Raw genomic sequence first — 12,500 nt, 5'->3', positions numbered from 1 at the left:
CTAACGAGGCATCTTGCGTGTGATTGGTTGTTGCCGTCCAGAGATAAGATGGAATTCTGTAAGCACAAAACTTCTTTTTTTTTTTTTTAATATGTACATGTATATATCTACATATATTGGAAAGTTTAAAGCAAGCTGTGAAAGCAACTTTTCCCATATGGTCTAGCGGTTAGGATTCCTGGTTTTCACCCAGGCGGCCCGGGTTCGACTCCCGGTATGGGAATGAGTGTTTTGCTAAGCTTGTGCCTGCATTCAAAGGCCTGCACCTTTCTTGCAGAATTAAGCGGCTTAGTTTGCAGATGCTCTTGGCAGCCAAAAATGCTGCGCTAACGAGGCCACTTGCAAGTGGTTGTTGATGCCATCCATGCTTAAAAATGAGTTTTCAAATCATGAAACTGATTTTTTTTCTACTTATTACTGAAAAAGGGTCTCAGCGGTTCCCATATGGTCTAGCGGTTAGGATTCCTGGTTCTCACCCAGGCGGCCCGGGTTCGACTCCCGGTATGGGAATGAGCATTTTCCTAAGCTTGCAACTACATCGAAAGACCCTCTGAATTAAGATAGCGCTCAAAAAGTTCATAAAAGTATCATTCAGGCTTGCCGTCTACAAGAGCACCTTCGCTTTTTCATCAAGAATGCCGTGACCCGGATTCGAACCGGGGTTGCTGCGGCCACAACGCAGAGTACTAACCACTATACGATCACGGCGACATTCACGAGCCAGGTAGGAGTCGAACCTACAATCTTCTGATCCGTAGTCAGACGCGTTATCCATTGCGCCACTGGCCCTGTGTGAGAGGTTGCCACTAATCATGCTCCCCATTTTGGACTTTTGCTACGCTCGCAGCCATATTCAAAGACCTCAACACGGTTGCTTTTAGCCCCTAGCCAAAACCCTTCTGCCTTGTTTGCTACCTTTCCATATTATCCAGTATCGTTTCGGTATTGAATGGCAAAGAGCAGTGCCTATCCAGTTAAGGCGGAGGGAAAAAACAAGGATCGATCCATGCCCCGTGTGAGGATCGAACTCACGACCTTCAGATTATGAGACTGACGCACTACCTACTGCGCTAACGAGGCATCTTGCGTGTGATTGGTTGTTGCCGTCCAGAGATAAGATGGAATTCTGTAAGCACAAAACTTCTTTTGTTTTTTTTTTTTTTTTTTTTTTTTTAATATGTACATGTATATATCTACATATATTGGAAAGCTTAAAGCAAGCTGTGAAAGCAACTTTTCCCATATGGTCTAGCGGTTAGGATTCCTGGTTTTCACCCAGGCGGCCCGGGTTCGACTCCCGGTATGGGAATGAGTGTTTTGCTAAGCTTGTGCCTGCATTCAAAGGCCTGCACCTTTCTTGCAGAATTAAGCAGCTTAGTTTGCAGATGCTCTTGGCAGCCAAAAATGCTGCGCTAACGAGGCCACTTGCAAGTGGTTGTTGATGCCATCCATGCTTAAAAATGAGTTTTCAAATCATGAAACTGATTTTTTTTCTACTTATTACTGAAAAAGGGTCTCAGCGGTTCCCATATGGTCTAGCGGTTAGGATTCCTGGTTCTCACCCAGGCGGCCCGGGTTCGACTCCCGGTATGGGAATGAGCATTTTCCTAAGCTTGCAACTACATCGAAAGACCCTCTGAATTAAGATAGCGCTCAAAAAGTTCATAAAAGTATCATTCAGGCTTGCCGTCTACAAGAGCACCTTTGCTTTTTCATCAAGAATGCCGTGACCCGGATTCGAACCGGGGTTGCTGCGGCCACAACGCAGAGTACTAACCACTATACGATCACGGCGACATTCACGAGCCAGGTAGGAGTCGAACCTACAATCTTCTGATCCGTAGTCAGACGCGTTATCCATTGCGCCACTGGCCCTGTGTGAGAGCTTGCCACTAATCATGCTCCCCATTTTGGACTTTTGCTACGCTCGCAGCCATATTCAAAGACCTCAACACGGTTGCTTTTAGCCCCTAGCCAAAACCCTTCTGCCTTGTTTGCTACCTTTCCATATTATCCAGTATCGTTTCGGTATTGAATGGCAAAGAGCAGTGCCTATCCAGTTAAGGCGGAGGGAAAAAACAAGGATAGATCCATGCCCCGTGTGAGGATCGAACTCACGACCTTCAGATTATGAGACTGACGCGCTACCTACTGCGCTAACGAGGCATCTTGCGTGTGATTGGTTGTTGCCGTCCAGAGATAAGATGGAATTCTGTAAGCACAAAACTTCTTTTTTTTTTTTTTTAATATGTACATGTATATATCTACATATATTGGAAAGTTTAAAGCAAGCTGTGAAAGCGACTTTTCCCATATGGTCTAGCGGTTAGGATTCCTGGTTTTCACCCAGGCGGCCCGGGTTCGACTCCCGGTATGGGAATGAGTGTTTTGCTAAGCTTGTGCCTGCATTCAAAGGCCTGCACCTTTCTTGCAGAATTAAGCGGCTTAGTTTGCAGATGCTCTTGGCAGCCAAAAATGCTGCGCTAACGAGGCCACTTGCAAGTGGTTGTTGATGCCATCCATGCTTAAAAATGAGTTTTCAAATCATGAAACTGATTTTTTTTCTACTTATTACTGAAAAAGGGTCTCAGCGGTTCCCATATGGTCTAGCGGTTAGGATTCCTGGTTCTCACCCAGGCGGCCCGGGTTCGACTCCCGGTATGGGAATGAGCATTTTCCTAAGCTTGCAACTACATCGAAAGACCCTCTGAATTAAGATAGCGCTCAAAAAGTTCATAAAAGTATCATTCAGGCTTGCCGTCTACAAGAGCACCTTTGCTTTTTCATCAAGAATGCCGTGACCCAGATTCGAACCGGGGTTGCTGCGGCCACAACGCAGAGTACTAACCACTATACGATCACGGCGACATTCACGACCCAGGTAGGAGTCGAACCTACAATCTTCTGATCCGTAGTCAGACGCGTTATCCATTGCGCCACTGGCCCTGTGTGAGAGCTTGCCACTAATCATGCTCCCCATTTTGGACTTTTGCTACGCTCGCAGCCATATTCAAAGACCTCAACACGGTTGCTTTTAGCCCCTAGCCAAAACCCTTCTGCCTTGTTTGCTACCTTTCCATATTATCCAGTATCGTTTCGGTATTGAATGGCAAAGAGCAGTGCCTATCCAGTTAAGGCGGAGGGAAAAAACAAGGATAGATCCATGCCCCGTGTGAGGATCGAACTCACGACCTTCAGATTATGAGACTGACGCGCTACCTACTGCGCTAACGAGGCATCTTGCGTGTGATTGGTTGTTGCCGTCCAGAGATAAGATGGAATTCTGTAAGCACAAAACTTCTTTTTTTTTTTTTTTTTTTTAAATATGTACATGTATATATCTACATATATTGGAAAGTTTAAAGCAAGCTGTGAAAGCAACTTTTCCCATATGGTCTAGCGGTTAGGATTCCTGGTTTTCACCCAGGCGGCCCGGGTTCGACTCCCGGTATGGGAATGAGTGTTTTGCTAAGCTTGTGCCTGCATTCAAAGGCCTGCACCTTTCTTGCAGAATTAAGCGGCTTAGTTTGCAGATGCTCTTGGCAGCCAAAAATGCTGCGCTAACGAGGCCACTTGCAAGTGGTTGTTGATGCCATCCATGCTTAAAAATGAGTTTTCAAATCATGAAACTGATTTTTTTTCTACTTATTACTGAAAAAGGGTCTCAGCGGTTCCCATATGGTCTAGCGGTTAGGATTCCTGGTTCTCACCCAGGCGGCCCGGGTTCGACTCCCGGTATGGGAATGAGCATTTTCCTAAGCTTGCAACTACATCGAAAGACCCTCTGAATTAAGATAGCGCTCAAAAAGTTCATAAAAGTATCATTCAGGCTTGCCGTCTACAAGAGCACCTTTGCTTTTTCATCAAGAATGCCGTGACCCGGATTCGAACCGGGGTTGCTGCAGCCACAACGCAGAGTACTAACCACTATACGATCACGGCGACATTCACGAGCCAGGTAGGAGTCGAACCTACAATCTTCTGATCCGTAGTCAGACGCGTTATCCATTGCGCCACTGGCCCTGTGTGAGAGGTTGCCACTAATCATGCTCCCCATTTTGGACTTTTGCTACGCTCGCAGCCATATTCAAAGACCTCAACACGGTTGCTTTTAGCCCCTAGCCAAAACCCTTCTGCCTTGTTTGCTACCTTTCCATATTATCCAGTGTCGTTTCGGTATTGAATGGCAAAGAGCAGTGCCTATCCAGGTAAGGCGGAGGGAAAAAAGAAGGATAGATCCATGCCCCGTGTGAGGATCGAACTCACGACCTTCAGATTATGAGACTGACGCGCTACCTACTGCGCTAACGAGGCATCTTGCGTGTGATTGGTTGTTGCCGTCCAGAGATAAGATGGAATTCTGTAAGCACAAAACTTCTTTTGTTTTTTTTTGTTTTTTTTTTAAATATGTACATGTATATATCTACATATATTGGAAAGTTTAAAGCAAGCTGTGAAAGCAACTTTTCCCATATGGTCTAGCGGTTAGGATTCCTGGTTTTCACCCAGGCGGCCCGGGTTCGACTCCCGGTATGGGAATGAGTGTTTTGCTAAGCTTGTGCCTGCATTCAAAGGCCTGCACCTTTCTTGCAGAATTAAGCGGCTTAGTTTGCAGATGCTCTTGGCAGCCAAAAATGCTGCGCTAACGAGGCCACTTGCAAGTGGTTGTTGATGCCATCCATGCTTAAAAATGAGTTTTCAAATCATGAAACTGATTTTTTTTCTACTTATTACTGAAAAAGGGTCTCAGCGGTTCCCATATGGTCTAGCGGTTAGGATTCCTGGTTCTCACCCAGGCGGCCCGGGTTCGACTCCCGGTATGGGAATGAGCATTTTCCTAAGCTTGCAACTACATCGAAAGACCCTCTGAATTAAGATAGCGCTCAAAAAGTTCATAAAAGTATCATTCAGGCTTGCCGTCTACAAGAGCACCTTTGCTTTTTCATCAAGAATGCCGTGACCCGGATTCGAACCGGGGTTGCTGCAGCCACAACGCAGAGTACTAACCACTATACGATCACGGCGACATTCACGAGCCAGGTAGGAGTCGAACCTACAATCTTCTGATCCGTAGTCAGACGCGTTATCCATTGCGCCACTGGCCCTGTGTGAGAGGTTGCCACTAATCATGCTCCCCATTTTGGACTTTTGCTACGCTCGCAGCCATATTCAAAGACCTCAACACGGTTGCTTTTAGCCCCTAGCCAAAACCCTTCTGCCTTGTTTGCTACCTTTCCATATTATCCAGTATCGTTTCGGTATTGAATGGCAAAGAGCAGTGCCTATCCAGTTAAGGCGGAGGGAAAAAACAAGGATAGATCCATGCCCCGTGTGAGGATCGAACTCACGACCTTCAGATTATGAGACTGACGCGCTACCTACTGCGCTAACGAGGCATCTTGCGTGTGATTGGTTGTTGCCGTCCAGAGATAAGATGGAATTCTGTAAGCACAAAACTTCTTTTTTTTTTTTTTTAATATGTACATGTATATATCTACATATATTGGAAAGTTTAAAGCAAGCTGTGAAAGCAACTTTTCCCATATGGTCTAGCGGTTAGGATTCCTGGTTTTCACCCAGGCGGCCCGGGTTCGACTCCCGGTATGGGAATGAGTGTTTTGCTAAGCTTGTGCCTGCATTCAAAGGCCTGCACCTTTCTTGCAGAATTAAGCCGCTTAGTTTGCAGATGCTCTTGGCAGCCAAAAATGCTGCGCTAACGAGGCCACTTGCAAGTGGTTGTTGATGCCATCCATGCTTAAAAATGAGTTTTCAAATCATGAAACTGATTTTTTTTCTACTTATTACTGAAAAAGGGTCTCAGCGGTTCCCATATGGTCTAGCGGTTAGGATTCCTGGTTCTCACCCAGGCGGCCCGGGTTCGACTCCCGGTATGGGAATGAGCATTTTCCTAAGCTTGCAACTACATCGAAAGACCCTCTGAATTAAGATAGCGCTCAAAAAGTTCATAAAAGTATCATTCAGGCTTGCCGTCTACAAGAGCAACTTTGCTTTTTCATCAAGAATGCCGTGACCCGGATTCGAACCGGGGTTGCTGCAGCCACAACGCAGAGTACTAACCACTATACGATCACGGCGACATTCACGAGCCAGGTAGGAGTCGAACCTACAATCTTCTGATCCGTAGTCAGACGCGTTATCCATTGCACCACTGGCCCTGTGTGAGAGGTTGCCACTAATCATGCTCCCCATTTTGGACTTTTGCTACGCTCGCAGCCATATTCAAAGACCTCAACACGGTTGCTTTTAGCCCCTAGCCAAAACCCTTCTGCCTTGTTTGCTACCTTTCCATATTATCCAGTATCGTTTCGGTATTGAATGGCAAAGAGCAGTGCCTATCCAGTTAAGGCGGAGGGAAAAAACAAGGATAGATCCATGCCCCGTGTGAGGATCGAACTCACGACCTTCAGATTATGAGACTGACGCGCTACCTACTGCGCTAACGAGGCATCTTGCGTGTGATTGGTTGTTGCCGTCCAGAGATAAGATGGAATTCTGTAAGCACAAAACTTCTTTTTTTTTTTTTTTAATATGTACATGTATATATCTACATATATTGGAAAGTTTAAAGCAAGCTGTGAAAGCGACTTTTCCCATATGGTCTAGCGGTTAGGATTCCTGGTTTTCACCCAGGCGGCCCGGGTTCGACTCCCGGTATGGGAATGAGTGTTTTGCTAAGCTTGTGCCTGCATTCAAAGGCCTGCACCTTTCTTGCAGAATTAAGCGGCTTAGTTTGCAGATGCTCTTGGCAGCCAAAAATGCTGCGCTAACGAGGCCACTTGCAAGTGGTTGTTGATGCCATCCATGCTTAAAAATGAGTTTTCAAATCATGAAACTGATTTTTTTTCTACTTATTACTGAAAAAGGGTCTCAGCGGTTCCCATATGGTCTAGCGGTTAGGATTCCTGGTTCTCACCCAGGCGGCCCGGGTTCGACTCCCGGTATGGGAATGAGCATTTTCCTAAGCTTGCAACTACATCGAAAGACCCTCTGAATTAAGATAGCGCTCAAAAAGTTCATAAAAGTATCATTCAGGCTTGCCGTCTACAAGAGCACCTTTGCTTTTTCATCAAGAATGCCGTGACCCGGATTCGAACCGGGGTTGCTGCGGCCACAACGCAGAGTACTAACCACTATACGATCACGGCGACATTCACGAGCCAGGTAGGAGTCGAACCTACAATCTTCTGATCCGTAGTCAGACGCGTTATCCATTGCGCCACTGGCCCTGTGTGAGAGCTTGCCACTAATCATGCTCCCCATTTTGGACTTTTGCTACGCTCGCAGCCATATTCAAAGACCTCAACACGGTTGCTTTTAGCCCCTAGCCAAAACCCTTCTGCCTTGTTTGCTACCTTTCCATATTATCCAGTGTCGTTTCGGTATTGAATGGCAAAGAGCAGTGCCTATCCAGGTAAGGCGGAGGGAAAAAAGAAGGATAGATCCATGCCCCGTGTGAGGATCGAACTCACGACCTTCAGATTATGAGACTGACGCGCTACCTACTGCGCTAACGAGGCATCTTGCGTGTGATTGGTTGTTGCCGTCCAGAGATAAGATGGAATTCTGTAAGCACAAAACTTCTTTTGTTTTTTTTTGTTTTTTTTTTAAATATGTACATGTATATATCTACATATATTGGAAAGTTTAAAGCAAGCTGTGAAAGCAACTTTTCCCATATGGTCTAGCGGTTAGGATTCCTGGTTTTCACCCAGGCGGCCCGGGTTCGACTCCCGGTATGGGAATGAGTGTTTTGCTAAGCTTGTGCCTGCATTCAAAGGCCTGCACCTTTCTTGCAGAATTAAGCGGCTTAGTTTGCAGATGCTCTTGGCAGCCAAAAATGCTGCGCTAACGAGGCCACTTGCAAGTGGTTGTTGATGCCATCCATGCTTAAAAATGAGTTTTCAAATCATGAAACTGATTTTTTTTCTACTTATTACTGAAAAAGGGTCTCAGCGGTTCCCATATGGTCTAGCGGTTAGGATTCCTGGTTCTCACCCAGGCGGCCCGGGTTCGACTCCCGGTATGGGAATGAGCATTTTCCTAAGCTTGCAACTACATCGAAAGACCCTCTGAATTAAGATAGCGCTCAAAAAGTTCATAAAAGTATCATTCAGGCTTGCCGTCTACAAGAGCACCTTTGCTTTTTCATCAAGAATGCCGTGACCCGGATTCGAACCGGGGTTGCTGCGGCCACAACGCAGAGTACTAACCACTATACGATCACGGCGACATTCACGAGCCAGGTAGGAGTCGAACCTACAATCTTCTGATCCGTAGTCAGACGCGTTATCCATTGCGCCACTGGCCCTGTGTGAGAGGTTGCCACTAATCATGCTCCCCATTTTGGACTTTTGCTACGCTCGCAGCCATATTCAAAGACCTCAACACGGTTGCTTTTAGCCCCTAGCCAAAACCCTTCTGCCTTGTTTGCTACCTTTCCATATTATCCAGTATCGTTTCGGTATTGAATGGCAAAGAGCAGTGCCTATCCAGTTAAGGCGGAGGGAAAAAACAAGGATAGATCCATGCCCCGTGTGAGGATCGAACTCACGACCTTCAGATTATGAGACTGACGCGCTACCTACTGCGCTAACGAGGCATCTTGCGTGTGATTGGTTGTTGCCGTCCAGAGATAAGATGGAATTCTGTAAGCACAAAACTTCTTTTTTTTTTTTTTTTTTTTTTTTTTTAATATGTACATGTATATATCTACATATATTGGAAAGTTTAAAGCAAGCTGTGAAAGCAACTTTTCCCATATGGTCTAGCGGTTAGGATTCCTGGTTTTCACCCAGGCGGCCCGGGTTCGACTCCCGGTATGGGAATGAGTGTTTTGCTAAGCTTGTGCCTGCATTCAAAGGCCTGCACCTTTCTTGCAGAATTAAGCCGCTTAGTTTGCAGATGCTCTTGGCAGCCAAAAATGCTGCGCTAACGAGGCCACTTGCAAGTGGTTGTTGATGCCATCCATGCTTAAAAATGAGTTTTCAAATCATGAAACTGATTTTTTTTCTACTTATTACTGAAAAAGGGTCTCAGCGGTTCCCATATGGTCTAGCGGTTAGGATTCCTGGTTCTCACCCAGGCGGCCCGGGTTCGACTCCCGGTATGGGAATGAGAATTTTCCTAAGCTTGCAACTACATCGAAAGACCCTCTGAATTAAGATAGCGCTCAAAAAGTTCATAAAAGTATCATTCAGGCTTGCCGTCTACAAGAGCACCTTTGCTTTTTCATCAAGAATGCCGTGACCCGGATTCGAACCGGGGTTGCTGCGGCCACAACGCAGAGTACTAACCACTATACGATCACGGCGACATTCACGAGCCAGGTAGGAGTCGAACCTACAATCTTCTGATCCGTAGTCAGACGCATTATCCATTGCGCCACTGGCCCTGTGTGAGAGGTTGCCACTAATCATGCTCCCCATTTTGGACTTTTGCTACGCTCGCAGCCATATTCAAAGACCTCAACACGGTTGCTTTTAGCCCCTAGCCAAAACCCTTCTGCCTTGTTTGCTACCTTTCCATATTATCCAGTATCGTTTCGGTATTGAATGGCAAAGAGCAGTGCCTATCCAGTTAAGGCGGAGGGAAAAAACAAGGATAGATCCATGCCCCGTGTGAGGATCGAACTCACGACCTTCAGATTATGAGACTGACGCGCTACCTACTGCGCTAACGAGGCATCTTGCGTGTGATTGGTTGTTGCCGTCCAGAGATAAGATGGAATTCTGTAAGCACAAAACTTCTTTTGTTTTTTTTTTAATATGTACATGTATATATCTACATATATTGGAAAGTTTAAAGCAAGCTGTGAAAGCAACTTTTCCCATATGGTCTAGCGGTTAGGATTCCTGGTTTTCACCCAGGCGGCCCGGGTTCGACTCCCGGTATGGGAATGAGTGTTTTGCTAAGCTTGTGCCTGCATTCAAAGGCCTGCACCTTTCTTGCAGAATTAAGCGGCTTAGTTTGCAGATGCTCTTGGCAGCCAAAAATGCTGCGCTAACGAGGCCACTTGCAAGTGGTTGTTGATGCCATCCATGCTTAAAAATGAGTTTTCAAATCATGAAACTGATTTTTTTTCTACTTATTACTGAAAAAGGGTCTCAGCGGTTCCCATATGGTCTAGCGGTTAGGGTTCCTGGTTCTCACCCAGGCGGCCCGGGTTCGACTCCCGGTATGGGAATGAGCATTTTCCTAAGCTTGCAACTACATCGAAAGACCCTCTGAATTAAGATAGCGCTCAAAAAGTTCATAAAAGTATCATTCAGGCTTGCCGTCTACAAGAGCACCTTTGCTTTTTCATCAAGAATGCCGTGACCCGGATTCGAACCGGGGTTGCTGCGGCCACAACGCAGAGTACTAACCACTATACGATCACGGCGACATTCACGAGCCAGGTAGGAGTCGAACCTACAATCTTCTGATCCGTAGTCAGACGCGTTATCCATTGCGCCACTGGCCCTGTGTGAGAGGTTGCCACTAATCATGCTCCCCATTTTGGACTTTTGCTACGCTCGCAGCCATATTCAAAGACCTCAACACGGTTGCTTTTAGCCCCTAGCCAAAACCCTTCTGCCTTGTTTGCTACCTTTCCATATTATCCAGTATCGTTTCGGTATTGAATGGCAAAGAGCAGTGCCTATCCAGTTAAGGCGGAGGGAAAAAACAAGGATAGATCCATGCCCCGTGTGAGGATCGAACTCACGACCTTCAGATTATGAGACTGACGCGCTACCTACTGCGCTAACGAGGCATCTTGCGTGTGATTGGTTGTTGCCGTCCAGAGATAAGATGGAATTCTGTAAGCACAAAACTTCTTTTGTTTTTTTTTTTTTTTTTTTTTTTTTTTTTTAATATGTACATGTATATATCTACATATATTGGAAAGTTTAAAGCAAGCTGTGAAAGCAACTTTTCCCATATGGTCTAGCGGTTAGGATTCCTGGTTTTCACCCAGGCGGCCCGGGTTCGACTCCCGGTATGGGAATGAGTGTTTTGCTAAGCTTGTGCCTGCATTCAAAGGCCTGCACCTTTCTTGCAGAATTAAGCGGCTTAGTTTGCAGATGCTCTTGGCAGCCAAAAATGCTGCGCTAACGAGGCCACTTGCAAGTGGTTGTTGATGCCATCCATGCTTAAAAATGAGTTTTCAAATCATGAAACTGATTTTTTTTCTACTTATTACTGAAAAAGGGTCTCAGCGGTTCCCATATGGTCTAGCGGTTAGGATTCCTGGTTCTCACCCAGGCGGCCTGGGTTCGACTCCCGGTATGGGAATGAGCATTTTCCTAAGCTTGCAACTACATCGAAAGACCCTCTGAATTAAGATAGCGCTCAAAAAGTTCATAAAAGTATCATTCAGGCTTGCCGTCTACAAGAGCACCTTTGCTTTTTCATCAAGAATGCCGTGACCCGGATTCGAACCGGGGTTGCTGCGGCCACAACGCAGAGTACTAACCACTATACGATCACGGCGACATTCACGAGCCAGGTAGGAGTCGAACCTACAATCTTCTGATCCGTAGACAGACGCGTTATCCATTGCGCCACTGGCCCTGTGTGAGAGGTTGCCACTAATCATGCTCCCCATTTTGGACTTTTGCTACGCTCGCAGCCATATTCAAAGACCTCAACACGGTTGCTTTTAGCCCCTAGCCAAAACCCTTCTGCCTTGTTTGCTACCTTTCCATATTATCCAGTATCGTTTCGGTATTGAATGGCAAAGAGCAGTGCCTATCCAGTTAAGGCGGAGGGAAAAAACAAGGATAGATCCATGCCCCGTGTGAGGATCGAACTCACGACCTTCAGATTATGAGACTGACGCGCTACCTACTGCGCTAACGAGGCATCTTGCGTGTGATTGGTTGTTGCCGTCCAGAGATAAGATGGAATTCTGTAAGCACAAAACTTCTTTTGTTTTTTTTTTTTTTTGTTTTTTTTTAATATGTACATGTATATATCTACATATATTGGAAAGCTTAAAGCAAGCTGTGAAAGCAACTTTTCCCATATGGTCTAGCGGTTAGGATTCCTGGTTTTCACCCAGGCGGCCCGGGTTCGACTCCCGGTATGGGAATGAGTGTTTTGCTAAGCTTGTGCCTGCATTCAAAGGCCTGCACCTTTCTTGCAGAATTAAGCAGCTTAGTTTGCAGATGCTCTTGGCAGCCAAAAATGCTGCGCTAACGAGGCCACTTGCAAGTGGTTGTTGATGCCATCCATGCTTAAAAATGAGTTTTCAAATCATGAAACTGATTTTTTTTCTACTTATTACTGAAAAAGGGTCTCAGCGGTTCCCATATGGTCTAGCGGTTAGGATTCCTGGTTCTCACCCAGGCGGCCCGGGTTCGACTCCCGGTATGGGAATGAGCATTTTCCTAAGCTTGCAACTACATCGAAAGACCCTCTGAATTAAGATAGCGCTCAAAAAGTTCATAAAAGTATCATTCAGGCTTGCCGTCTACAAGAGCACCTTTGCTTTTTCA

General features: G+C 46.0%; 37 non-coding genes across 37 annotated transcripts in view; 12 read left to right on the top strand and 25 right to left on the bottom strand.

The window, feature by feature from the left end:
• TRNAM-CAU (transfer RNA methionine (anticodon CAU)) overlaps window positions 1-10 on the bottom strand; it is a 73-nt gene extending 63 nt beyond the window's left edge. Inside the window, exon 1 of the tRNA in view lies at window positions 1-10. This exon is cut by the window's left edge and continues 63 nt beyond it. This is a non-coding gene — a tRNA (tRNA-Met).
• Window positions 11-151: 141 nt separating this feature from the next.
• On the top strand, window positions 152-223 carry TRNAE-UUC (transfer RNA glutamic acid (anticodon UUC)). Its single transcript has one exon. It is a non-coding gene; the product is annotated as a tRNA-Glu (tRNA).
• A 413-nt stretch (window positions 224-636) lies between these two features.
• On the bottom strand, window positions 637-708 carry TRNAH-GUG (transfer RNA histidin (anticodon GUG)). The gene has a single exon. It is a non-coding gene; the product is annotated as a tRNA-His (tRNA).
• An 8-nt stretch (window positions 709-716) lies between these two features.
• On the bottom strand, window positions 717-789 carry TRNAR-ACG (transfer RNA arginine (anticodon ACG)). The gene has a single exon. It is a non-coding gene; the product is annotated as a tRNA-Arg (tRNA).
• A 448-nt stretch (window positions 790-1,237) lies between these two features.
• On the top strand, window positions 1,238-1,309 carry TRNAE-UUC (transfer RNA glutamic acid (anticodon UUC)). The gene has a single exon. It is a non-coding gene; the product is annotated as a tRNA-Glu (tRNA).
• A 413-nt stretch (window positions 1,310-1,722) lies between these two features.
• Window positions 1,723-1,794, bottom strand: TRNAH-GUG (transfer RNA histidin (anticodon GUG)). The gene has a single exon. It is a non-coding gene; the product is annotated as a tRNA-His (tRNA).
• Window positions 1,795-1,802: 8 nt separating this feature from the next.
• TRNAR-ACG (transfer RNA arginine (anticodon ACG)) lies at window positions 1,803-1,875 on the bottom strand. The gene has a single exon. It is a non-coding gene; the product is annotated as a tRNA-Arg (tRNA).
• A 218-nt stretch (window positions 1,876-2,093) lies between these two features.
• On the bottom strand, window positions 2,094-2,166 carry TRNAM-CAU (transfer RNA methionine (anticodon CAU)). Its single transcript has one exon. It is a non-coding gene; the product is annotated as a tRNA-Met (tRNA).
• A 142-nt stretch (window positions 2,167-2,308) lies between these two features.
• Window positions 2,309-2,380, top strand: TRNAE-UUC (transfer RNA glutamic acid (anticodon UUC)). Its single transcript has one exon. It is a non-coding gene; the product is annotated as a tRNA-Glu (tRNA).
• Window positions 2,381-3,164: 784 nt separating this feature from the next.
• Window positions 3,165-3,237, bottom strand: TRNAM-CAU (transfer RNA methionine (anticodon CAU)). The gene has a single exon. It is a non-coding gene; the product is annotated as a tRNA-Met (tRNA).
• A 148-nt stretch (window positions 3,238-3,385) lies between these two features.
• On the top strand, window positions 3,386-3,457 carry TRNAE-UUC (transfer RNA glutamic acid (anticodon UUC)). Its single transcript has one exon. It is a non-coding gene; the product is annotated as a tRNA-Glu (tRNA).
• Window positions 3,458-3,950: 493 nt separating this feature from the next.
• Window positions 3,951-4,023, bottom strand: TRNAR-ACG (transfer RNA arginine (anticodon ACG)). The gene has a single exon. It is a non-coding gene; the product is annotated as a tRNA-Arg (tRNA).
• A 218-nt stretch (window positions 4,024-4,241) lies between these two features.
• TRNAM-CAU (transfer RNA methionine (anticodon CAU)) lies at window positions 4,242-4,314 on the bottom strand. Its single transcript has one exon. It is a non-coding gene; the product is annotated as a tRNA-Met (tRNA).
• A 153-nt stretch (window positions 4,315-4,467) lies between these two features.
• Window positions 4,468-4,539, top strand: TRNAE-UUC (transfer RNA glutamic acid (anticodon UUC)). Its single transcript has one exon. It is a non-coding gene; the product is annotated as a tRNA-Glu (tRNA).
• Window positions 4,540-5,032: 493 nt separating this feature from the next.
• Window positions 5,033-5,105, bottom strand: TRNAR-ACG (transfer RNA arginine (anticodon ACG)). The gene has a single exon. It is a non-coding gene; the product is annotated as a tRNA-Arg (tRNA).
• A 218-nt stretch (window positions 5,106-5,323) lies between these two features.
• Window positions 5,324-5,396, bottom strand: TRNAM-CAU (transfer RNA methionine (anticodon CAU)). The gene has a single exon. It is a non-coding gene; the product is annotated as a tRNA-Met (tRNA).
• Window positions 5,397-5,538: 142 nt separating this feature from the next.
• Window positions 5,539-5,610, top strand: TRNAE-UUC (transfer RNA glutamic acid (anticodon UUC)). The gene has a single exon. It is a non-coding gene; the product is annotated as a tRNA-Glu (tRNA).
• Window positions 5,611-6,394: 784 nt separating this feature from the next.
• TRNAM-CAU (transfer RNA methionine (anticodon CAU)) lies at window positions 6,395-6,467 on the bottom strand. Its single transcript has one exon. It is a non-coding gene; the product is annotated as a tRNA-Met (tRNA).
• Window positions 6,468-6,609: 142 nt separating this feature from the next.
• TRNAE-UUC (transfer RNA glutamic acid (anticodon UUC)) lies at window positions 6,610-6,681 on the top strand. Its single transcript has one exon. It is a non-coding gene; the product is annotated as a tRNA-Glu (tRNA).
• Window positions 6,682-7,094: 413 nt separating this feature from the next.
• Window positions 7,095-7,166, bottom strand: TRNAH-GUG (transfer RNA histidin (anticodon GUG)). The gene has a single exon. It is a non-coding gene; the product is annotated as a tRNA-His (tRNA).
• An 8-nt stretch (window positions 7,167-7,174) lies between these two features.
• Window positions 7,175-7,247, bottom strand: TRNAR-ACG (transfer RNA arginine (anticodon ACG)). The gene has a single exon. It is a non-coding gene; the product is annotated as a tRNA-Arg (tRNA).
• Window positions 7,248-7,465: 218 nt separating this feature from the next.
• On the bottom strand, window positions 7,466-7,538 carry TRNAM-CAU (transfer RNA methionine (anticodon CAU)). Its single transcript has one exon. It is a non-coding gene; the product is annotated as a tRNA-Met (tRNA).
• A 153-nt stretch (window positions 7,539-7,691) lies between these two features.
• TRNAE-UUC (transfer RNA glutamic acid (anticodon UUC)) lies at window positions 7,692-7,763 on the top strand. Its single transcript has one exon. It is a non-coding gene; the product is annotated as a tRNA-Glu (tRNA).
• A 413-nt stretch (window positions 7,764-8,176) lies between these two features.
• On the bottom strand, window positions 8,177-8,248 carry TRNAH-GUG (transfer RNA histidin (anticodon GUG)). Its single transcript has one exon. It is a non-coding gene; the product is annotated as a tRNA-His (tRNA).
• Window positions 8,249-8,256: 8 nt separating this feature from the next.
• Window positions 8,257-8,329, bottom strand: TRNAR-ACG (transfer RNA arginine (anticodon ACG)). Its single transcript has one exon. It is a non-coding gene; the product is annotated as a tRNA-Arg (tRNA).
• Window positions 8,330-8,547: 218 nt separating this feature from the next.
• TRNAM-CAU (transfer RNA methionine (anticodon CAU)) lies at window positions 8,548-8,620 on the bottom strand. The gene has a single exon. It is a non-coding gene; the product is annotated as a tRNA-Met (tRNA).
• A 154-nt stretch (window positions 8,621-8,774) lies between these two features.
• On the top strand, window positions 8,775-8,846 carry TRNAE-UUC (transfer RNA glutamic acid (anticodon UUC)). The gene has a single exon. It is a non-coding gene; the product is annotated as a tRNA-Glu (tRNA).
• Window positions 8,847-9,259: 413 nt separating this feature from the next.
• On the bottom strand, window positions 9,260-9,331 carry TRNAH-GUG (transfer RNA histidin (anticodon GUG)). The gene has a single exon. It is a non-coding gene; the product is annotated as a tRNA-His (tRNA).
• Window positions 9,332-9,630: 299 nt separating this feature from the next.
• On the bottom strand, window positions 9,631-9,703 carry TRNAM-CAU (transfer RNA methionine (anticodon CAU)). Its single transcript has one exon. It is a non-coding gene; the product is annotated as a tRNA-Met (tRNA).
• Window positions 9,704-9,845: 142 nt separating this feature from the next.
• On the top strand, window positions 9,846-9,917 carry TRNAE-UUC (transfer RNA glutamic acid (anticodon UUC)). Its single transcript has one exon. It is a non-coding gene; the product is annotated as a tRNA-Glu (tRNA).
• Window positions 9,918-10,330: 413 nt separating this feature from the next.
• On the bottom strand, window positions 10,331-10,402 carry TRNAH-GUG (transfer RNA histidin (anticodon GUG)). Its single transcript has one exon. It is a non-coding gene; the product is annotated as a tRNA-His (tRNA).
• Window positions 10,403-10,410: 8 nt separating this feature from the next.
• TRNAR-ACG (transfer RNA arginine (anticodon ACG)) lies at window positions 10,411-10,483 on the bottom strand. The gene has a single exon. It is a non-coding gene; the product is annotated as a tRNA-Arg (tRNA).
• A 218-nt stretch (window positions 10,484-10,701) lies between these two features.
• On the bottom strand, window positions 10,702-10,774 carry TRNAM-CAU (transfer RNA methionine (anticodon CAU)). The gene has a single exon. It is a non-coding gene; the product is annotated as a tRNA-Met (tRNA).
• Window positions 10,775-10,936: 162 nt separating this feature from the next.
• On the top strand, window positions 10,937-11,008 carry TRNAE-UUC (transfer RNA glutamic acid (anticodon UUC)). Its single transcript has one exon. It is a non-coding gene; the product is annotated as a tRNA-Glu (tRNA).
• A 413-nt stretch (window positions 11,009-11,421) lies between these two features.
• TRNAH-GUG (transfer RNA histidin (anticodon GUG)) lies at window positions 11,422-11,493 on the bottom strand. Its single transcript has one exon. It is a non-coding gene; the product is annotated as a tRNA-His (tRNA).
• A 299-nt stretch (window positions 11,494-11,792) lies between these two features.
• On the bottom strand, window positions 11,793-11,865 carry TRNAM-CAU (transfer RNA methionine (anticodon CAU)). Its single transcript has one exon. It is a non-coding gene; the product is annotated as a tRNA-Met (tRNA).
• Window positions 11,866-12,022: 157 nt separating this feature from the next.
• TRNAE-UUC (transfer RNA glutamic acid (anticodon UUC)) lies at window positions 12,023-12,094 on the top strand. The gene has a single exon. It is a non-coding gene; the product is annotated as a tRNA-Glu (tRNA).
• The last annotated feature ends 406 nt before the right edge of the window (window positions 12,095-12,500 follow it).

This window comes from Eleutherodactylus coqui, chromosome 2 (genome assembly GCF_035609145.1).
Source record: "Eleutherodactylus coqui strain aEleCoq1 chromosome 2, aEleCoq1.hap1, whole genome shotgun sequence".
Lineage (NCBI taxonomy): Eukaryota > Metazoa > Chordata > Amphibia > Anura > Eleutherodactylidae > Eleutherodactylus > Eleutherodactylus coqui.
Note: the sequence above shows the minus strand (reverse complement) of the source record. Positions and strands in the feature narration are given on the sequence as shown.